At 50.5% G+C, this 23,925-nt stretch overlaps 5 non-coding genes across 5 annotated transcripts; all 5 read left to right on the top strand.

The window, feature by feature from the left end:
* The first annotated feature begins 369 nt into the window (after nt 1-369).
* Nucleotides 370-442, top strand: TRNAR-ACG (transfer RNA arginine (anticodon ACG)). The gene has a single exon. It is a non-coding gene; the product is annotated as a tRNA-Arg (tRNA).
* A 3,914-nt stretch (nt 443-4,356) lies between these two features.
* TRNAR-ACG (transfer RNA arginine (anticodon ACG)) lies at nt 4,357-4,429 on the top strand. The gene has a single exon. It is a non-coding gene; the product is annotated as a tRNA-Arg (tRNA).
* Nucleotides 4,430-13,201: 8,772 nt separating this feature from the next.
* TRNAR-ACG (transfer RNA arginine (anticodon ACG)) lies at nt 13,202-13,274 on the top strand. Its single transcript has one exon. It is a non-coding gene; the product is annotated as a tRNA-Arg (tRNA).
* A 3,877-nt stretch (nt 13,275-17,151) lies between these two features.
* Nucleotides 17,152-17,224, top strand: TRNAR-ACG (transfer RNA arginine (anticodon ACG)). Its single transcript has one exon. It is a non-coding gene; the product is annotated as a tRNA-Arg (tRNA).
* A 3,900-nt stretch (nt 17,225-21,124) lies between these two features.
* On the top strand, nt 21,125-21,197 carry TRNAR-ACG (transfer RNA arginine (anticodon ACG)). The gene has a single exon. It is a non-coding gene; the product is annotated as a tRNA-Arg (tRNA).
* Nucleotides 21,198-23,925: the final 2,728 nt, after the last annotated feature.

Genomic DNA, 23,925 nt, shown 5'->3' on the forward strand with positions numbered 1-23,925 from the left:
TCTAAAGCAGTACTGCAAAATGTTACATATTGTTATATATAACGGCAAGAATTGCAAGATGTCAGGCTCCAGCGGCATTTCTGCAGTTTCCCACGAGGGCAGCAGTCACCTCTGCATTGTAGTAGAGTGAGCAGGGCTCTTAAGCTCCACAAACCTATAGGCTGGCTTCAGGGCTGTGATATTGTACTTTGCTCCTCGAACTGTGTGTTTTCTATTGTTAAAGAGGAATGTCTAGAGTACATCGCCACACTCTCACTGCCGCACAAGCTTGTATTCCCTCTGCACGAGCCCGCCCTCGAGATGAAACTGATGAGGCGACTCCTGTCTGTCCTATTTCAGACCCTTGTTGTGACGTCAGCCTTCAGCAGCGGGCCAGTGGCGCAATGGATAACGCGTCTGCCTACGGAGCAGAAGATTCCAGGTTCGACTCCTGGCTGGCTCGATTGTGGCGGTGCCTTTTTACATCCAGCAATATAATAATACAATCATGAATAAACATTACAAGAAAATACATCCCGTCGATAGACCATCGAGTTCAGCTCTGTGTGATAGTATCAGAAACGAATCTGTAAACTGCGTTACACAACAGCTAGGCAATTGAATTAAAATACATACCGGGAATTTAACGCCAATATTTTTATTTTAAAGTGAGCCATTCACAGTTTCTCTAGAGGTCTGGTTTTTAACTGCAAAACAGGTACCTCGATTTGCCGAAAGGCCCAATATGTTCATGGAAAAATAAATGATAGGGATTTTGTGAAAAAGCACATTTCCTGGCGTGCTCTCGGAATAGGCTTGGACCGTCATGATGGCTGTCACGGCCGCAGTTGCAAGTGACTTATTCCATTTAAATTGGGCAAAATAACTTGGCCTCTGAGATATTGGCGCATGGCCACCGCTCTAGAAATATAAATAACAAAGGTATTGTGTGGGAGGAACAGTCGTTCTTTGCAGTTGCGATGTCTCACGTTGGTGCAAACAGTCGCATTTCCCGCCACACCGCGCCTGCGCACTTGCACTGCAGCAGAAAAGAGCGAGTTAAATTGCGAGTTTTGAATGGCTGTTTCCGATCAAACCGAAAAGACTTTGATCCAATCAGAGCAGGGGACACAATATGCCAAGTGACGTCACTACTCTTTGCCCCAGAGAGCAGCAGGATGTTAAAGTTGTTGTGACTGCCATTGCCCGTATATTCTGTGAGTTCCTTAAAATAAATGCTTGTGAAAGACACATATAGCGCACTATTCTAGTTGAACCACATCTAACAGCTCTTGGAGCCACCGGCAGTGTGGGGAGCGGAGGGGGGTACAGCGTGTACTTTATATTTGTTTTCTTGAAACATGACTCACTGGGAGCGGTGTCAACGCGCGCCTGACGCTGCTCCTTGATGCAATACACCGTGTGGGGTGTGCACCTCCTACATTCGGGGAGCTCACCCTTTGCTCCTGTAGGTTCCCACTTTGGCTTTGAAGGACATGCTCACGCTCTAAACTGTTCACTCTCCACCCTCCCTGGAATGTGCAGCTCTATAACTCCGCCCCCACGCCTGTCCCCCAGGAAGGGCCTGCGGCGCAATGGATAACGCGTCTGACTACGGATCATAAAGTTCCTGGTTCAACTCCTGGCTGGCTCGAACCAAGGCTTCTTTTAACATCTTTAGAAGAATAAAAAATTAGCTAGCATTCGCGCCAAGAATTTTCAATTCTATTAAGGACACGGAGGCGAGGATTATGCTTCTCTTTCATTTACTGCAAACAAACAGCAGCCAATAATTTGGTATGAAATTCCTCAACATAATAAACCCACACTGATACCAGTGTTGTATTTATCACAAAATGCTCTCAGAGGGCATCTTAGAGATGCCCTCTGAAAAATGACCAAGTCCCTCGTGTCCAGCTGGCTTGTCTGCATCAGCCTGCCACACACAGGCATGTTTCTGACCCCCTGAGGTGGGACCACCTGTGCTCTCGTGGGTCAGGGACAAAGACTGCTTGAGGTTGAGGTGCTTTACACCTACCCCCAAGCATGTTGACTGGAAGGATTCTACCCAGTCAGGTCAGGGGTTGCTCCCTACTGAAAGGAAGGGGACATACAAGTGGTGTAGTCACCCTAAAACCCTAAAAGGCAAGTAGCCCATTGGCTACCAGCAGCTAGTGCCTGAAATACCCCTAAAATCAGTATTTTGGGGCATCCCTAAACCTTGATGGTCAAATTCCTGCAACCAACGAAGAAGACGCTGTGTAGCAAAGCTTGAAGACGACAACTGACTTTTCCCCAGCCCTACTGGCCTGTCTCCAGCTTGAAGAGCCTGCGAAGAAGATGCCGACACCTGTCCTCTGGCAAGGGATTTCCAAGAACTCCAGGAAGACTGCCACTCTTTAACAAAGACCAGATCTCCAGAGGACAGCGGCCCTGTCAAGAAAACTCCAACTTCAAGGACTCAAGATCCAAGCGGATCTGTGACCCCTGCCCACTCTGCACCAGACGCCCATGGCCCAAGTCTGAGTGGCTTACCTGTCCAATTAAGTCTCCCCAGCGATCGAGACCTTCATTCCATCAGTAGCTGACCTCTCCTGGACCCCACAAAGTCGCCTGCAGCATCAACACGAAGGGTTCCCCTGACAATGACCGTCTCCTGTAACGAAAATCCGAGACCAAAAGGCCCCTCTGCATCCTCAGGCCCCCGACCTTGGAAAGCCCAGCCGACGGTGCCCAGGCCTTGTCCTCCATCCCAACTTACCGGTCCAGCCAGTGGTCACCTCTATCCAGCCTCCTGTCCCGTGGCTGCAGCCTCTTTGTGCGACCGAGATCCTCCATTCGTTTGCAATGGGTGTCTGACGCTGATTGCACCCGGCCGCCCCTGTGCCGCTGGTGGTGTAGATTTGGTGCTGCCGTATGACCTGACAGATCAACACCGTCGCCTCCAACTGCTTCAACACCCTCCGCATCCTCCGAAAGGCCTTCAAATGGATCCCCCACGAATCATGGAAGACTGTTACCCACGCACTCATAACCAGCAGACTGGACTACAGAAACACAGTCCATGCCGGGATAAACAAGTCTCCGCTCCGCAAACTCCACACCATCGAGAACACCGCAGCTAGACTCGTCCTCGGCATCCCCCAACACGAACACATCATCCAGCACCGGCGTAACCTCCACTGGCTCCCCGTTAAAAAAAGAGTAACCTTCAAGATACTCACCCACACCTACAAATGCCTCCACAACACCGGACCCCAATACTTCAATGACAGAATCTCCTTCCACATACCCAAGAGGAACCTCCGATCTGCCGACCTCGCTCTCGCCAAACCCTCGCGCATCTGCAGAGCAAGAACGGGCGATAGAACCTTCTCCTACATAGCGGCCAAGACCTGGAACAGGTTGCTGATTAACATCAGACGCGGCCCCACCCTGCACATCTTCAGAAGACCCTGAAGACCAGGCTCTTCGATTGACCGGAGCTACCCTCCACACACCCCAGCACCAGGCGCTCAACGCCCATTGGGCTCACAGGGCTTCTGCCCCCCCCCCCTCTCTCCCCCGTCGTTTGTGGCAGCCCGGGATGAGACCGCTTCCCGGGCACACACACAGCCGCAGCCGAGTACTTCACAGGTCTTTAACAGACCTTTTGCTTGTTAATGAGGCTTTGATGGTTTTCACCCCTGCTTAGAGCCCCTGCAGCTCCACTCTGCCTTTTGCTTGAAGAAACAGCCCCCCCCCAATTTTTTTCTTAGCCCCCCCCGAAATTTGACTCTAGTTGCGCCTCTGTCCAGCACCATGAGACCCTCACGGGTGAGTAGCGCGCTTATAATTTCCCTGTTTGATTGAAGCCATTAGTCGTGGTAGTTGTAAGTTGTAGGTGTAATGTTAGTTGTTCTATATCTAAATGCAATGACAGAAGCAGCAAAATACCAGTCCGGCAGCACACTCTGCTAAGCACGGAGCCATGGGTTTGTGTATAGCATATAGTAGTTTGTCCGTAGTTCTAAAGTAGTACTGCAAAATGTTACATATTGTTATATATAACGGAAAGAATTGCAAGATGTCAGGCTCCAGCGGCATTTCTGCGGTTTCCCACGAGGGCAGCAGTCACCTCTGCATTGTAGTAGAGTGAGCAGGGCTCTTAAGCTCCACAAACCTATAGGCTGGCTTCAGGACTGTGATATTGTACTTAGCTCCTCGAACTGTGTGTTTTCTATTGTTAAAGAGGAATGTCTAGAGTACATCGCCACACTCTCACTGCCACACAAGCTTGTATTCCCTCTGCACGAGCCCGCCCTCGAGATGAAACTGATGAGGCGACTCCTGTCTGTCCTATTTTAGACCCTTGTTGTGACGTCAGCCTTCAGCTGCGGGCCAGTGGCGCAATGGATAACGCGTCTGCCTACGGAGCAGAAGATTCCAGGTTCGACTCCTGGCTGGCTCGATTGTGGCGGTGCCTTTTTTACATCCAGCAATATAATAATACAATCATGTAGAAACATTACAAGAAAATACATCCCGTCGATAGGCCATCGAGTTCAGTCCTGTGTGATAGTATCAGAAACGAATCTGTAAACTGCGTTACACAACAGCTAGGCAATTGAATTAAAATACATACCGGGAATTTAACGCCAATATTTTTATTTTAAAGTGAGCCATTCACAGTTTCTCTAGAGGTCTGGTTTTTAACTGCAAAACAGGTACCTCGATTTGCCGAAAGGCCCAATATGTTCATGGAAAAATAAATGATAGGGATTTTGTGAAAAAGCACATTTCCTGGCGTGCTCTCGGAATAGGCTTGGACCGTCACGGCCGCAGTTGCAAGTGACTTATTCCATTTAAATTGGGCAAAATAACTTGGCCTCTGAGATATTGGCGCATGGCCACCGCTCTAGAAATATAAATAACAAAGGTATTGTGTGGGAGGAACAGTCGTTCTTTGCAGTTGCGATGTCTCACGTTGGTGCAAACAGTCGCATTTCCCGCCACACCGCGCCTAGTTAAGTTGCGAGTTTTGAATGGCTGTTTCCGACCAAACCGAAAAGACTTTGATCCAATCAGAGCAGGGGACACAATATGCCAAGTGACGTCACTACTCTTTGCCCCAGAGAGCAGCAGGATGTTAAAGTTGTTGTGACTGCCATTGCCCGTATATTCTGTGAGTTCCTTAAAATAAATGCTTGTGAAAGACACATATAGCGCACTATTCTAGTTGAACCACATCTAACAGCTCTTGGAGCCACCGGCAGTGTGGGGAGCGGAGGGGGGTACAGCGTGTACTTTATATTTGTTTTCTTGAAACATGACTCACTGGGAGCGGTGTCAACGCGCGCCTGACGCTGCTCCTTGATGCAATACACCGTGTGGGGTGTGCACCTCCTACATTCGGGGAGCTCCCCCTTTGCTCCTGTAGGTTCCCACTTTGGCTTTGAAGGACATGCTCACGCTCTAAACTGTTCACTCTCCACCCTCCCTGGAATGTGCAGCTCTATAACTCCGCCCCCACGCCTGGCCCCCAGGAAGGGCCTGCGGCGCAATGGATAACGCGTCTGACTACGGATCAGAAAGTTCCTGGTTCAACTCCTGGCTGGCTCGAACCAAGGCTTCTTTTAACATCTTTAGAAGAATAAAAAATTAGCTAGCATTCGCGCCAAGAATTTTCAATTCTATTAAGGACACGGAGGCGAGGATTATGCTTCTCTTTCATTTACTGCAAACAAACAGCAGCCAATAATTTGGTATGAAATTCCTCAACATAATAAACCCACACTGATACCAGTGTTGTATTTATCACAAAATGCTCTCAGAGGGCATCTTAGAGATGCCCTCTGAAAAATGACCAAGTCCCTCGTGTCCAGCTGGCTTGTCTGCATCAGCCTGCCACACACAGGCATGTTTCTGACCCCCTGAGGTGGGACCACCTGTGCTCTCGTGGGTCAGGGACAAAGACTGCTTGAGGTTGAGGTGCTTTACACCTACCCCCAAGCATGTTGACTGGAAGGATTCTACCCAGTCAGGTCAGGGGTTGCTCCCTACTGAAAGGAAGGGGACATACAAGTGGTGTAGTCACCCTAAAACCCTAAAAGGCAAGTAGCTCATTGGCTACCAGCAGCTAGTGCCTGAACCACCCCTAAAGTCAGTATTTTAGGGCATCCCTAAACCTTGATGGTCAAATTCCTGCAACCAACGAAGAAGACGCTGTGTAGCAAAGCTTGAAGACGACAACTGACTTTGCCCCAGCCCTACTGGCCTGTCTCCAGCTTGAAGAGCCTGCGAAGAAGATGACGACACCTGTCCTCTGGCAAGGGATTTCCAAGAACTCCAGGAAGACTCCCACTCTTTAACAAAGACCAGATCTCCAGAGGACAGCGGCCCTGTCAAGAAAACTCCAACTTCAAGGACTCAAGATCCAAGCGGATCTGTGACCCCTGCCCACTCTGCACCAGACGCCCATGGCCAGAGTCTGAGTGGCTTACCTGTCCAATTAAGTCTCCCCAGCGATCGAGACCTTAATTCCATCAGTAGCTGACCTCTCCTGGACCCCACATAGTCGCCTGCAGCATCAACACGAAGGGTTCCCCTGACAATGACCGGCTCCTGTAACGAAAATCCGACACCAAAAGGCCCCTCTGCATCCTCAGGCCCCCGACCTTGGAAAGCCCAGCCGACGGTGCCCAGGCCTTGTCCTCCATCCCAACTTACCGATCCAGCCGGTGGTCACCTCTATCCAGCCTCCTGGCCCGTGGCTGCAGCCTCTTTGTGCGACCAACATCCTCCATTCGTTTGCAATAGGCGTCTGACGCAGATTGCACCCGGCCGTCCCTGTGCCGCTGGTGGTGTAGATTTGGTGCTGCCATATGACCTGACAGATCAACACCATCGCCTCCAACTGCTTCAACACCCTCCGCATCCTCCGAAAGGCCTTCAAATGGATCCCCCACGAACCATGGAAGACCGTTACCCACGCACTCATAACCAGCAGACTGGACTACAGAAACACAGTCTATGCCGGGATAAACAATTCTCCGCTCCGCAAACTCCACAGCATCGAGAACACCGCAGCTAGACTCGTCCTCGGCATCCCCCAACACGAACACATCATCCAGCACCTGCGTAACCTCCACTGGGTCCCCGTTAAAAAAAGAGTAACCTTCAAGATACTCACCCACCCCTACAAATGCCTCCACAACACCGGACCCCAATACTTCAATGACAGAATCTCCTTCCACATACCCAAGAGGAACCTCCGATCGGCCGACCTCACTCTCGCCGAACCCTCGTGCATCTGCAGAGCAAGAACGGGCGACAGAACCTTCTCCTACATAGCGGCCAAGACCTGGAACAGGCTGCTGATTAACATCAGACGCGCCCCCACCCTGCACATCTTCAGAAGACCCTGAAGACCAGGCTCTTCGATTGACCGGAGCTACCCTCCACACCCCCCAGCACCAGGCGCACAACGCCCATTGGACTCACAGGGCTTCTGCCCCCCCTCTCTCCCCCGTCGTTTGTGGCAGCCCGGGATGAGACAGCTTCCCGGGCACACACACAGCCGCAGCCGAGTACTTCACAGGTCTTTAAAAGACCTTTTGCTTGTTAATGAGGCTTTGATGGTTTTCACCCCTGCTTAGAGCCCCTGCAGCTCCACTCTGCCTTTTGCTTGAAGAAACAGTCCCCCCCCCAATTTTTTTCTTAGCGCCCCCGAAATTTGACTCTAGTTGCGCCTCTGTCCAGCACCATGAGACCCTCACGGGTGAGTGGCGCGCTTATAATTTCCCTGTTTGGAAGAAGCCAATAGTCGGGGTAGTTGTAAGTTGTAGGTGTAATGTTAGTTGTTGTATATATAAATGCAATGACAGAAGTAGCAAGATACCAGTCCGGCAGCACACTCTGCTAAGCACGGAGCCATGGGTTTGTGTATAGCATATAGTAGTTTGTCCGTAGTTCTAAAGTAGTACTGCAAAATGTTACATATTGTTATATATAACGGAAAGAATTGCAAGATGTCAGGCTCCAGCGGCATTTCTGCAGTTTCCCACGAGGGCAGCAGTCACCTCTGCATTGTAGTAGAGTGAGCAGGGCTCTTGAGCTCCACAAACCCATAGGCTGGCTTCAGGGCTGTGATATTGCCCCGATTACTTACCGGTAATCTTCATTACTCCGAGTCCTAGTCTTCCTCGCCACAGTATTCACACATGAGCCTCCGGCTCCACACAGAACTCCAAGTAAACTTAAAAGAGCAGCGCTCTAGTCTCCCCTCCCTCCTCCAATATGGCCCCCAGTGGCTTCAGCCAATCCCATAAAAGGATACATATCAACCATCTCGACCTGAGAAACAAAGCCGCAGACATGAAGCCACCACCAGGGCCGGGAGGGAAGGGAAACTATACTGTGGCGAGGAAGACTAGGACTCGGAGTAATGAAGATTACCGGTAAGTAATCGGGGCATTACCTCCTCGTCCAGTCTTCCTCGCCACAGTATTCACACATGAGCCGATACCAAAGCAATCAGCTTCATGCAAGGAAAATGAGCACACCAAAAGTGCAGTGAAAAACAAAATGTAATATACAGAGGTACAGCAATCAAAGATAACCGCTCAAGGCATCCCCGCAGTCAGGACAGAAGATGCAAATGAAACAGAACCCCCACCCCCAACCTGGAGGCGGTAATGGGACATGAATGCATGAGGTGAAGACCCAGCAGCAGCCCGGCAAACATCCTCCATGGACACCCCATTGAAGGAGGCCCAAGACACAGCAACAGGGCGGGTGGAACGACCCTGAACAGGAAGAGAGGGAACCTCAGAAACCGAAGCATACGCCAACAAAATGGCCTCCTAAATCCAGCGACTGATCGACGAGAGGGAGGGTTTCAGTCCCTGACGCGACAACCATAAGTGACAAACAAGTTGTCCACGTTGCCAAAGGAAGACGTGCGCGATAAATATATCAATAAAGCACGACGAACAACCAAGAGGTGCAACAGGGATTCCTCATCCGAGGAAGGATCAGGACAAAGACATGGAAACACCACCTCAGAAGACCTGTGAAAATAAGAATCCACCTTCGGAATGAACGTAGGATGAGGGCGCCATATCACACGGTCCGACAAAACCAACAAAAAGGGAGCAGAACGAAGGAAGGCACCCAACACACCCATACGTCTGGCAGAAGCAATCGCCATAAGAAACACCACCATGAGTGTTTAAAAACTTCAACCCCACCGACTCCAAAGGCTCGAATGGAGCCAATTGCAAGGAGCGCAAAACCAAAGGCAGGTCCCAAGGTGGAGGACACATGATAGGACGGGGGCGTCGGAAAGAGAGAGACTGAAAAATCCTAGCAACCAATGGCGAAACAGAAATCAAAGGGAGGACATGGAACGCCTGAATCGCAGCCCACTGAGCCCGAAGAGTCGAAATGGCCAAGCCCAGCACAAATCCATCATCCAAAAAACCAAAATGCGAGCCAGGTCCAAAGAAGCCACCGACAGATCGCGACACAGACACCAAGAAACAAAATTATCCCATTGCTTCGCATAGGATTTAAGAGTAGAAGGTCTCCTGGAAGGCTGAATGACCCCAGCCACAGCCAATGAACAGCCAGTGCGCATCAACGAATCCCTCTCAAGAGCCAGGCCCGCAGACCCAAGGAATGGAACACAGGCAGAGGAAGAAGAGCACCCAACAGAGGATAAGGAATGAACGGCAAGGCTCACCCCGGAGACACAGCCAATTCCAATAGCAGGGGATACCAAGGTCGACGCATCCAACCCGGAGCAAGTATCAGCACAAACGACCCCTCCCACTCGATCTTCTGCAAGACCGCCGGAATCAGGGGAACAGGGGGAAAGGCATACAAGAGACCCGTCGGCCAAGGGAACTACAGGGCATCCACTCTCCAGGCATCCCGGCAAGGCATAACCGTGCACGGAACACAAACATTACCATTTGCGAAATCACATAGTTCATGTGACAATCGAAGCGTCTGCCAGTGAGCAGCCATCTGAGACTGGGAAATATTTCCCAACCTCACTGAAGGAAATACCATTGCCTAAACTGTAGGCCGAGCAAACAGAGAATGACCAGGGAATGAACACCTAATCTTCAGATTAAGAGTCTAAGACCTCACCCAACAGGCCATAGTGACTCTGTTCACCACAGGGCCCTGGAAGCCAAGCATGGGCAGCAGGAGAACACACCCAAATACCAAGGCACAGCGCCCCAAAACCGTGGCAGCAAGCCACCCCTCCGTGCACCAAAACACCAGAGACGGTGCCACAGAGAGGAAGGAAGGGAACACCCTACCACCTCACCAGATCAACCGAATGAAATCAAGTCAACAACGGGCGAAGAACTCCCCACACAAACAGAATCCCCAACAACCTCGCGAAGGTGACACTAGAAAAAGAGGGTAACACAAAACCTCGAGGAGCAAGAAGCACCAACCACTAGGCCACAGCGAAACACGCACAAGGGAAGGCCCAACCAGGGCCCCACAAAACGCCAAAAAAACACACATGGCCATACCGCGAGACGGAAGCACCCCCCGGGATTAAGGGGATCCTGTGCCGCAAACCTTAGAAAGCAGATTGTGCAAATCCGCCATCCCAGGACACCTAGACAGCATCAGCAGGAGACCAACCCCTGCCCAACCAGACACATGTCCCACACAGGCACATGACCAACCCTAGAGCCATAGCTCGTGGTACCCAAAGACATAATAAAAATCCACCCCCACCAGGGCGGACAACAACAACAAAACATCCAAATGAAGAGAATCAATGGGAATTGAACCAGTAACCGTGAGATTAAGAGCCTCAGACTTGAACCAATAGGCCACTGAGACTATCGGAACCTTGAGTGCCCGTAGGAGACTCGGCGCCGAACAACAGACGTCCATTGACACCCAACTCAGCGACACTCACGAAATCGACCCCAGGAGGACGAAAGGCCAAAGTGGACCCGCTGGGAGGGCCAACCCGGAACTATGAGTGCAAACAGAGGGTCCCACAACGGAAGCAGTAGCGCACAAAGACAAGCAGCAGGGCAGAACCGCAACAAAATCAGTACACAGAAACCCAACAAACAAAGCACAAACATGCAAACTGTCAGGACCGACTACAAAAGGGTAAAATGGGGGAAATCAATCAACGAAAGGTGTCAGGCAAATACCACAGTAACAGGTGCCTAAAACCCCCCAGGAATGCAAATATGCAAAGCAACAGAAGAACACTCACCCAGAGGACGCAGGTCCCGTGGCACAGCACAACGAGACGGCAGAGTCAAAAAAACGACAGGCAGCAGAAGTGCCCAGTCAAACAACACACACACACAGACGTAAAGCACGAGTCTGTGTCGTAGCGTGATAGAATGGAGCGCGCAAGCGTGCGTGCAAGACACAACAAACGAAAAACACAGCCAGACGGGAAATGAAAGTTTTAGAGTGTGAGTGTTCGCCATCTTATGACACTTTGACAGCATAAGCGGGACTTGAACCCATGTCCTGTGAGACCCATTGCAACCAGAGGTACAAGACTTACCGTTGAGCTGTAGCTCCAGGTCAATACCGAAAGAAACCCACAAGGACATGAGCCAAAAAAAGAGTTGAAGCACACGCTAATAAAGTAAAAGCATAATTGCAAAAGAGTCAGATGCAGCACACAGCTTCTATTCTACTTAATACATTAGCTAAGTTCTTCCACTCCCAACGCTGTGAATTTGGTTAACATGCGTTTGATTGTGTGCAATTTTGTTGTTAGCGCCATTTGCCTTACACACCCTGCGAGTCGCCGTGTAAGGACATGAGCCACTCCAGGGTCACAAATACTGTACAGAACCACGTCCTCCAAGCGCGCGCCCCTGAACCCAGGAACGGGCGAGCGGGCAGCAACATTGGGACCGGGAACGCCAGAGGCAAACATAGCAGCGCGCGGCACCCGGGAGGGAGCGCGCGCCCACCCGGGCCCGGGGGAGCCATATGGAAAACCAGCCCCCGGCGCCTGCCGGGTCAGGTTTCAGGTCAACAAAAGCCAAAGCAAACATAGCACCAATACACACCAGGGATAATTGGAGCCCCGCAGCTGCCAGCGCCGGCCCCATGGAAGCAGCAGTGAATGTAGGCCAGGAGGCAGCCGTGGAACCAGCAAGACAGGCAGCACGGCTTCCGGGGCAGCAAAGGAGAAGCCTCACCGGACACAAGAAAGAACTGTAGCAAGCCGGTGCAGCCGTGGTCGCCAGGAATGCAAAGAAGTAGCAAGGCACAACAACAGAGAAGCCAGAGGTGCAGCACACAGTGAACAAACAAATACGCTGCCCACATGGACAAGGGGACATTCAGACCCCTTTGTCCAGCCTCCTGTACACCCAGGGCTTGCTAAAGCAGAACCCAACCGGTCCAGACCAGACACCGGGGGAAGGAAGGAGGACGGCCCAGAGCACCAACACGGCCTTGGCAGCAGGTAGGAATGTGACCGGGAGCCTCCGGCCCCCAGAACAAACGGACCCGGCCGCGCTACGTCCGCTCAGCAGGACGCACGGTCGGGAAAGGATACAAATACCCCCCAGCAGGTATGAAATACCAACCGCGACAGCGGTAGCAGGACTCGAACACCACTGGAAAACGCCCCGGCGCGCTCCCACAACATACATAGACGAAATCCCAAACACAAACGCCACGAAAGTCCGCTGAAGCAGGACCAGAGGCATGAAGGCAGAAGAAGGGGGAAAAGAAAAACCAATAACAATATATACAAACAACTACTTCCCCCAAACTTAATACCCAAGGGCAAAAACGGGTCTGCTCAAGCAGGACCCCAGCCCCACTTACCTGACCAGCAGGTAACACAGCACTCGGAGAAGTGCAGAAAAAAAGAACAGGTCGAGATGGTTGATATGTATCCTTTTATGGGATTGGCTGAAGCCACTGGGGGCCATATTGGAGGAGGGAGGGGAGACTAGAGCGCTGCTCTTTTAAGTTTACTTGGAGTTCTGTGTGGAGCCGGAGGCTCATGTGTGAATACTGTGGCGAGGAAGACTGGACGAGGAGGTAATGTACTTAGCTCCTCGAACTGTGTGTTTTCTATTGTTAAAGAGGAATGTCTGGAGTACATCGCCACACTCTCACTGCCACACAAGCTTGTATTCCCTCTGCACGAGCCCGCCCTCGAGATGAAACTGATGAGGCGACCCTTGTTGTGACGTCAGCCTTCAGCAGCGGGCCAGTGGCGCAATGGATAACGCGTCTGCCTACGGAGCAGAAGATTCCAGGTTCGACTCCTGGCTGGCTCGATTGTGGCGGTGCCTTTTTACATCCAGCAATATAATAATACAATCATGTAGAAACATTACAAGAAAACACATCCCGTCGATAGACCATCGAGTTCAGTCCTGTGTGATAATATCAGAAACGAATCTGTAAACTGCGTTACACAACAGCTAGGCAATTGAATTAAAATACATACCGGGAATTTAACGCCAATATTTTTATTTTAAAGTGAGCCATTCACAGTTTCTCTAGAGGTCTGGTTTTTAACTGCAAAACAGGTACCTCGATTTGCCGAAAGGCTCAATATGTTCATGGAAAAATAAATGATAGGGATTTTGTGAAAAAGCACATTTCCTGGCGTGCTCTCGGAATAGGCTTGGACCGTCACGGCCGCAGTTGCAAGTGACTTATTCCATTTAAATTGGGCAAAATAACTTGGCCTCTGAGATATTGGCGCATGGCCACCGCTCTAGAAATATAAATAACAAAGGTATTGTGTGGGAGGAACAGTCGTTCTTTGCAGTTGCGATGTCTCACGTTGGTGCAAACAGTCGCATTTCCCGCCACACCGCGCCTAGTTAAGTTGCGAGTTTTGAATGGCTGTTTCCGACCAAACCGAAAAGACTTTGATCCAATCAGAGCAGGGGACACAATATGCCAAGTGACGTCACTACTCTTTGCCCCAGAGAGCAGCAGGATGTTAAAGTTGTTGTGACTTCCATTGCCCGGATATTCTGTGAGTTCCTTAAAATAAATGCTTGTGAAAGACACATATAGCGCACTATTCTAGTTGAACCACATCTAACAGCTCTTGGAGCCACCGGCAGTGTGGGGAGCGGAGGGGGGTACAGCGTGTACTTTATATTTGTTTTCTTGAAACATGACTCACTGGGAGCGGTGTCAACGCGCGCCTGACGCTGCTCCTTGATGCAATACACCGTGTGGGGTGTGCACCTCCTACATTCGGGGAGCTCACCCTTTGCTCCTGTAGGTTCCCACTTTGGCTTTGAAGGACATGCTCACGCTCCAAACTGTTCACTCTCCACCCTCCCTGGAATGTGCAGCTCTATAACTCCGCCCCCACGCCTGGCCCCCAGGAAGGGCCTGCGGCGCAATGGATAACGCGTCTGACTACGGATCAGCAAGTTCCTGGTTCAACTCCTGGCTGGCTCGAACCAAGGCTTCTTTTAACATCTTTAGAAGAATAAAAAATTAGCTAGCATTCGCGCCAAGAATTTTCAATTCTATTAAGGACACAGAGGCGAGGATTATGCTTCTCTTTCATTTACTGCAAACAAACAGCAGCCAATAATTTGGTATGAAATTCCTCAACATAATAAACCCACCCTGATACCAGTGTTGTATTTATCACAAAATGCTCTCAGAGGGCATCTTAGAGATGCCCTCTGAAAAATGACCAAGTCCCTCGTGTCCAGCTGGCTTGTCTGCATCAGCCTGCCACACACAGGCATGTTTCTGACCCCCTGAGGTGGGACCACCTGTGCTCTCGTGGGTCAGGGACAAAGACAGCTTGAGGTTGAGGTGCTTTACACCTACCCCCAAGCATGTTGACTGGAAGGATTCTACCCAGTCAGGTCAGGGGTTGCTCCCTACTGAAAGGAAGGGGACATACAAGTGGTGTAGTCACCCTAAAACCCTAAAAGGCAAGTAGCTCATTGGCTACCAGCAGCTAGTGCCTGAACCACCCCTAAAGTCAGTATTTTAGGGCATCCCTAAACCTTGATGGTCAAATTCCTGCAACCAACGAAGAAGACGCTGTGTAGCAAAGCTTGAAGACGACAACTGACTTTGCCCCAGCCCTACTGGCCTGTCTCCAGCTTGAAGAGCCTGCGAAGAAGATGACGACACCTGTCCTCTGGCAAGGGATTTCCAAGAACTCCAGGAAGACTCCCACTCTTTAACAAAGACCAGATCTCCAGAGGACAGCGGCCCTGTCAAGAAAACTCCAACTTCAAGGACTCAAGATCCAAGCGGATCTGTGACCCCTGCCCACTCTGCACCAGACGCCCATGGCCAGAGTCTGAGTGGCTTACCTGTCCAATTAAGTCTCCCCAGCGATCGAGACCTTAATTCCATCAGTAGCTGACCTCTCCTGGACCCCACATAGTCGCCTGCAGCATCAACACGAAGGGTTCCCCTGACAATGACCGGCTCCTGTAACGAAAATCCGACACCAAAAGGCCCCTCTGCATCCTCAGGCCCCCGACCTTGGAAAGCCCAGCCGACGGTGCCCAGGCCTTGTCCTCCATCCCAACTTACCGGTCCAGCCAGTGGTCACCTCTATCCAGCCTCCTGGCCCGTGGCTGCAGCCTCTTTGTGCGACCGAGATCCTCCATTCGTTTGCAATGGGCGTCTGACGCTGATTGCACCCGGCCGCCCCTGTGCCGCTGGTGGTGTAGATTTGGTGCTGCCATATGACCTGACAGATCAACACCGTCGCCTCCAACTGCTTCAACACCCTCCGCATCCTCCAAAAGGCCTTCAAATGGATCCCCCACGAATCATGGAAGACCGTTACCCACGCACTCATAACCAGCAGACTGGACTACAGAAACACAGTCCATGCCGGGATAAACAAGTCTCCGCTCCGCAAACTCCACACCATCGAGAACACCGCAGCTAGACTCGTCCTCGGCATCCCCCAACACGAACACATCATCCAGCACCGGCGTAACCTCCACTGGCTCCCCGTTAAAAAAAGAGTAACCTTCAAGATACTCACCCACACCTACAAATGCCTCCACAACACCGGACCCCAATACTTCAATGACAGAATCTCCTTCCACATACCCAAGAGGAACCTCCGATCTGCCGACCTCGCTCTCGCCAAACCCTCGCGCATCTGCAGAGCAAGAACGGGCGATAGAACCTTCTCCTACATAGCGGCCAAGACCTGGAACAGGTTGCTGATTAACATCAGACGCGGCCCCACCCTGCACATCTTCAGAAGACCCTGAAGACCAGGCTCTTCGATTGACCGGAGCTACCCTCCACACCCCCCAGCACCAGGCGCACAACGCCCATTGGACTCACAGGGCTTCTGCCCCCCCCCCCCCCTCTCTCCCCCGTCGTTTGTGACAGCCCGGGATGAGACCGCTTCCCGGGCACACACACAGCCGCAGCCGAGTACTTCACAGGTCTTTAAAAGACCTTTTGCTTGTTAATGAGGCTTTGATGGATTTCACCCCTGCTTAGAGCCCCTGCAGCTCCACTCTGCCTTTTGCTTGAAGAAACAGTCCCCCCCCCAATTTTTTTCTTAGCGCCCCCCGAAATTTGACTCTAGTTGCGCCTCTGTCCAGCACCATGAGACCCTCACGGGTGAGTGGCGCGCTTATAATTTCCCTGTTTGGAAGAAGCCATTAGTCGTGGTAGTTGTAAGTTGTAGGTGTAATGTTAGTTGTTCTATATCTAAATGCAATGACAGAAGCAGCAAGATACCAGTCCGGCAGCACACTCTGCTAAGCACGGAGCCATGGGTTTGTGTATAGCATATAGTAGGTTCTCCGTAGTTCTAAAGTAGTACTGCAAAATGTTACATATTGTTATATATAACGGCAAGAATTGCAAGATGTCAGGCTCCAGCGGCATTTCTGCAGTTTCCCACGAGGGTAGCAGTCACCTCTGCATTGTAGTAGAGTGAGCAGGGCTCTTAAGTTCCACAAACCTATAGGCTGGCTTCAGGGCTGTGATATTGTACTTAGCTCCTCGAACTGTGTGTTTTCTATTGTTAAAGAGGAATGTCTAGAGTACATCGCCACACTCTCACTGCCACACAAGCTTGTATTCCCTCTGCACGAGCCCGCCCTCGAGATGAAACTGATGAGGCGACTCTTGTCTGTCCTATTATAGACCCTTGTTGTGACGTCAGCCTTCAGCGGCGGGCCAGTGGCGCAATGGATAACGCGTCTGCCTACGGAGCAGAAGATTCCAGGTTCGACTCCTGGCTGGCTCGATTGTGGCGGTGCCTTTTTACATCCAGCAATATAATAATACAATCATGTAGAAACATTACAAGAAAATACATCCCGTCGATGGACCATGGAGTTCAGCCCTGTGTGATAGTATCAGAAACGAATCTGTAAACTGCGTTACACAACAGCTAGGCAATTGAATTAAAATACATACCGGGAATTTAACGCCAATATTTTTATTTTAAAGTGAGCCATTCACAGTTTCTCTAGAGGTCTGGTTTTTAACTGCAAAACAGGTACCTCGATTTGCCGAAAGGCTCAATATGTTCATGGAAAAATAAATGATAGGGATTTTGTGAAAAAGCACATTTCCTGGCGTGCTCTCGTAATAGGCTTGGACCGTCACGGCCGCAGTTGCAAGTGACTTATTCCATTTAAATTGGGCAAAATAACTTGGCCTCTGAGATATTGGCGCATGGCCACCGCTCTAGAAATATAAATAACAAAGGTATTGTGTGGGAGGAACAGTCGTTCTTTGCAGTTGCGATGTCTCACGTTGGTGCAAACAGTCGCATTTCCCGCCACACCGCGCCTGCGCACTTGCACTGCAGCAGAAAAGAGCGAGTTAAGTCGCGAGTTTTGAATGGCTGTTTCCGATCAAACCGAAAAGACTTTGATCCAATCAGAGCAGGGGAGACAATATGCCAAGTGACGTCACCACTCTTTGCCCCAGAGAGCAGCAGGATGTTAAAGTTGTTGTGACTGCCATTGCCCGTATATTCTGTGAGTTCCTTAAAATAAATGCTTGTGAAAGACACATATAGCGCACTATTCTAGTTGAACCACATCTAACAGCTCTTGGAGCCACCGGCAGTGTGAGGAGCGGAGGGGGGTACAGCGTGTACTTTATATTTGTTTTCTTGAAACATGACTCACTGGGAGCGGTGTTAACGCGCGCCTGACGCTGCTCCTTGATGCAATACACCGTGTGGGGTGTGCACCTCCTACATTCGGGGAGCTCACCCTTTGCTCCTGTAGTTTCCCACTTTGGCTTTGAAGGACATGCTCACGCTCTAAACTGTTCACTCTCCACCCTCCCTGGAATGTGCAGCTCTATAACTCCGCCCCCACGCCTGTCCCCCAGGAAGGGCCTGCGGCGCAATGGATAACGCGTCTGACTACGGATCAGAAAGTTCCTGGTTCAACTCCTGGCTGGCTCGAACCAAGGCTTCTTTTAACATCTTTAGAAGAATAAAAAATTAGCTAGCATTCGCGCCAAGAATTTTCAATTCTATTAAGGACACGGAGGCGAGGATTATGCTTCTCTTTCATTTACTGCAAACAAACAGCAGCCAATAATTTGGTATGAAATTCCTCAACATAATAAACCCACACTGATACCAGTGTTGTATTTATCACAAAATGCTCTCAGAGGGCATCTTAGAGATGCCCTCTGAAAAATGACCAAGTCCCTCGTGTCCAGCTGGCTTGTCTGCATCAGCCTGCCACACACAGGCATGTTTCTGACCCCCTGAGGTGGGACCACCTATGCTCTCGTGGGTCAGGGACAAAGACAGCTTGAGGTTGAGGTGCTTTACACCTACCCCCAAGCATGTTGACTGGAAGGATTCTACCCAGTCAGGTCAGGGGTTGCTCCCTACTGAAAGGAAGGGGACGTACAAGTGGTGTAGTCACCCTAAAACCCTAAAAGGCAAGTAGCCCATTGGCTACCAGCAGCTAGTGCCTGAAATACCCCTAAAGTCAGTATTTTTGGGCATCCCTAAACCTTGATGGTCAAATTCCTGCAACCAACGAAGAAGACGCTGTGTAGCAAAGCTTGAAGACGACAACTGACTTTGCCCCAGCCCTACTGGCCTGTCTCCAGCTTGAAGAGCCTGCGAAGAAGATGACGACACCTGTCCTCTGGCAAGGGATTTCCAAGAACTCCAGGAAGACTGCCACTCTTTAACAAAGACCAGATCTCCAGAGGACAGCGGCCCTGTCAAGAAAACTCCAACTTCAAGGACTCAAGATCCAAGCGGATCTGTGACCCCTGCCCACTCTGCACCAGACGCCCATGGCCCAAGTCTGAGTGGCTTACCTGTCCAATTAAGTCTCCCCAGCGATCGAGACCTTCATTCCATCAGTAGCTGACCTCTCCTGGACCCCACAAAGTCGCCTGCAGCATCAACACGAAGGGTTCCCCTGACAATGACCGGCTCCTGTAACGAAAATCCGAGACCAAAAGGCCCCTCTGCATCCTCAGGCCCCAGACCTTGGAAAGCCCAGCCGACGGTGCCCAGGCCTTGTCCTTCATCCCAACTTACCGGTCCAGCCAGTGGTCACCTCTATCCAGCCTCCTGTCCCGTGGCTGCAGCCTCTTTGTGCGACCGAGATCCTCCATTCGTTTGCAATGGGTGTCTGACGCTGATTGCACCCGGCCGTCCCTGTGCCGCTGGTGGTGTAGATTTGGTGCTGCCATATGACCTGACAGATCAACACCGTCGCCTCCAACTGCTTCAACACCCTCCGCATCCTCCGAAAGGCCTTCAAATGGATCCCCCACGAATCATGGAAGACCGTTACCCACGCACTCATAACCAGCAGACTGGACTACAGAAACACAGTCTATGCCGGGATAAACAATTCTCCGCTCCGCAAACTCCACAGCATCGAGAACACCGCAGCTAGACTCGTCCTCGGCATCCCCCAACACAAACACATCATCCAGCACCTGCGTAACCTCCACTGGCTCCCCGTTAAAAAAAGAGTAACCTTCAAGATACTCACCCACACCTACAAATGCCTCCACAACACCGGACCCCAATACTTCAATGACAGAATCTCCTTCCACATACCCAAGAGGAACCTCCGATCTGCCGACCTCGCTGTCGCCAAACCCTCGCGCATCTGCAGAGCAAGAACGGGCGATAGAACCTTCTCCTACATAGCGGCCAAGACCTGGAACAGGTTGCTGATTAACATCAGACGCGGCCCCACCCTGCACATCTTCAGAAGACCCTGAAGACCAGGCTCTTCGATTGACCGGAGCTACCCTCCACACCCCCCAGCACCAGGCGCACAACGCCCATTGGACTCACAGGGCTTCTGCCCCCCCTCTCTCCCCCGTCGTTTGTGGCAGCCCGGGATGAGACAGCTTCCCGGGCACACACACAGCCGCAGCCGAGTACTTCACAGGTCTTTAAAAGACCTTTTGCTTGTTAATGAGGCTTTGATGGTTTTCACCCCTGCTTAGAGCCCCTGCAGCTCCACTCTGCCTTTTGCTTGAAGAAACAGTCCCCCCCCCCAATTTTTTTCTTAGCCCCCCCCGAAATTTGACTCTAGTTGCGACTCTGTCCAGCACCATGAGACCCTCACGGGTGAGTAGCGCGCTTATAATTTCCCTGTTTGATTGAAGCCGTTAGTCGTGGTAGTTGTAAGTTGTAGGTGTAATGTTAGTTGTTCTATATCTAAATGCAATGACAGAAGCAGCAAGATACCAGTCCGGCAGCACACTCTGCCAAGCACAGAGCCATGGGTTTGTGTATAGCATATAGTAGTTTGTCGGTAGTTCTAAAGCAGTACTGCAAAATGTTATATATTGTTATATATAACGGCAAGAATTGCAAGATGTCAGGCTCCAGCGGCATTTCTGCGATTACCCACGAGGGCAGCAGTCACCTCTGCATTGTAGTAGAGTGAGCAGGGCTCTTAAGCTCCACAAACCTATAGGCTGGCTTCAGGGCTGTGATATTGTACTTAGCTCCTCGAACTGTGTGTTTTCTATTGTTAAAGAGGAATGTCTAGAGTACATCGCCACACTCTTACTGCCACACGAGCTTGTATTCCCTCTGCACGAGCCCGCCCTCGAGATGAAACTGATGAGGCGACTCTCGTCTCTCGTATTATAGACCCTTGTTGTGACGTCAGTCTTCAGCAGCGGGCCAGTGGCGCAATGGATAACGCGTCTGCCTACGGAGCAGAAGATTCCAGGTTCGACTCCTGGCTGGCTCGATTGTGGCGGTGGCTTTTTACATCCAGCAATATAATAATACAATGATGTATAAACATCACAAGAAAATACATCCCGTCGATAGACCATCCAGTTCAGTCCTGTGTGATAGTATCAGAAACGAATCTGTAAACTGCGTTACATAACAGCTAGGCAATTGAATTAAAATACATACCGGGAATTTAACGCCAATATTTTTATTTTAAAGTGAGCCATTCACAGTTTCTCTAGAGGTCTGGTTTTTAACTGCAAAAAAGGTACCTCGATTTGCCGAAAAGCCCAATATGTTCATGGAAAAATAAATGATAGGGATTTTGTGAAAAAGCACATTTCCTGGCGTGCTCTCGGAATAGGCTTGGACCGTCATGATGGCTGTCACGGCCGCAGTTGCAAGTGACTTATTCCATTTAAATTGGGCAAAATAACTTGGCCTCTGAGATATTGGCGCATGGCCACCGCTCTAGAAATATAAATAACAAAGGTATTGTGTGGGAGGAACAGTCGTTCTTTGCAGTTGCGATGTCTCACGTTGGTGCAAACAGTCGCATTTCCCGCCACACCACGCCTAGTTAAGTTGCAAGTTTTGAATGGCTGTTTCCGACCAAACCGAAAAGACTTTGATCCAATCAGAGCAGGGGACACAATATGCCAAGTGACGTCACTACTCTTTGCCCCAGAGAGCAGCAGGATGTTAAAGTTGTTGTGACTGAAAAATTGTCTAGCAAGCGCGACAAAGAATTTTCAATTCTATTAAGGACACGGAGGCGAGGATTATGCTTCTCTTTGCTTTACTGCAAAACACAGCAGCCAATAAAAACAACTTTAAACTCCAGCATACCCCGGAAGTACAACCCCCTCCAGTAGTATGCCCCAATCACTGTCAACACTTTCGTATATAAAGTCCGAATCACGACATCACTTCCTCTTTCTTTGCATGAAAAAACTTTTCAACACAGTCCACCAACTTGACCGTTGAACACTGGACCACCGATTTCTCCATCGACGTGCGTCCAAACTTGAACCTCGAATATCCTCTCCGGAAACGTCGCCATCTGTTCTCTGCCCAGATGAATTGTCTCCCTGATGAGCCGTATCATCCTTGCCGATGCCAGAACTCCAGAACTTCAAGATTGCTTGGTCTGTTCTCCTGAAATGGAAACTGACATCGTAACACCCATACAAAACAACGTATAGGATTATCGGGTGGGTACAACATCATAGTAATTACATAAGAATGCCAACATTCCAACTGCTTGGGTGGGATAATCCTCGCCTCCGTGTCCTTAATAGAATTGAAAATTCTTTGTCGCGCTTGCTAGACAATTTTTCATTCTATGGCAGTCCACGGAGGCTCTGATTATGCTAGTTTAAAGTTGATTCACCACCACCGAAGCTACATCCACAATAGGTTTATGATAAAACGTTTTGAATGTGGAATCAGCCGACCAGTCCGCCACAGTCATGATGTCTTGCAACCGGGAACCCGCCCCCAAAGACTTAGAGGCCATAGCTCCCCTAACAGAATGAGCTCCAAATATGGAAACATCCACCCCCGCAAGACCCATTAACCAAGTGACCCACCTGGCCAGGGTTGCAGATGTGACCGGGCGAAAAGGTCGCTGAAGAGCAATTAACAATTGTCCTGAAACATCAGATCTAAACTCCCTAGTACAATCTTCATAAAACTTCAAACACTTGACCACACACAATTTGCTATGATGAGGAAATGCAGGGTATGTAATACACTGAGAATGCGTCTTAGTACGTCTGGAAATCGTAAAGGAAACTCCCGAAGGAGTAAATACTCTACCTGCCAAATCCAATGCTCGCACATCCGACACTCATCTACATGAAATTAAGCACAGTAGGACTGTCAATTTTGCCGATAATTGTTTCCAAGACAGGGCTTCATTATTCGTCCAATTCCTCAAAAAACGCAAAACCACCGACACATCCCAAAGTGCGGTGTACCTAGGTTGAGGAGGGTTCACTAATCGAATCCCTCGCACCACCTTGCAAACCAAGGGATGTTCCCCCACCGGTCTGCCCTCCACATGCGGATGGCCCGCTGAAATAGCCGATCTAAAGTTATTCACCGTCCGGTATGCCAAACCGGACTTGGCTAATTCCGACAAGAAATTCACGATTAGATGAATATCGGATCCCACGGGATCACTCTGTCGATCACCACACCAACTAACCCATCGCTTCCAAGCTGATTCATATCGCTTGTGTGTGGATGGTGCCCAAGCCTGGGATAAGAAGAAGAGAGTGTCTTGCGAAACTCCCGGCACCTGCCAGCGACGCCTGAAAGTCTCCAGGCCATGAGACCCAGCTGGTTCTGCAACACTAGCGGGTGGCGCAGCCCCTGAGGATCCGTGAGAATGTCCGGAAACGACCGAAGACGCACCGGAGGCGCACAGGCCAAACTCAAGGCGGTTGGAAACCATGCTTGCGCTTTCCAACAAGGTGTAACCAGGACTAGTTCTGCTTTCTGTCTGCGAACGTGAGCCAACACTCTCGGAATCATGGCAAATGGTGGAAAGGCATATAGAATGCCCGTCGTCCACGAGTGAAGAAAGGCGTCCGAGCCGACCGCTAGAGGATCGGGCCGCCAACTGTAGAACCGTGGAAGCTGACTGTTGAGTCTGGACGCAAACAGGTCCAACACACAGGGTCCCCACTTGAGATTCAACGCTTCGAAACTGCTGGGATGCAGTCTCCAGTCGC

Source organism: Triturus cristatus, chromosome 8 (assembly GCF_964204655.1).
Source record: "Triturus cristatus chromosome 8, aTriCri1.1, whole genome shotgun sequence".
Taxonomy (NCBI): Eukaryota; Metazoa; Chordata; class Amphibia; order Caudata; family Salamandridae; genus Triturus; species Triturus cristatus.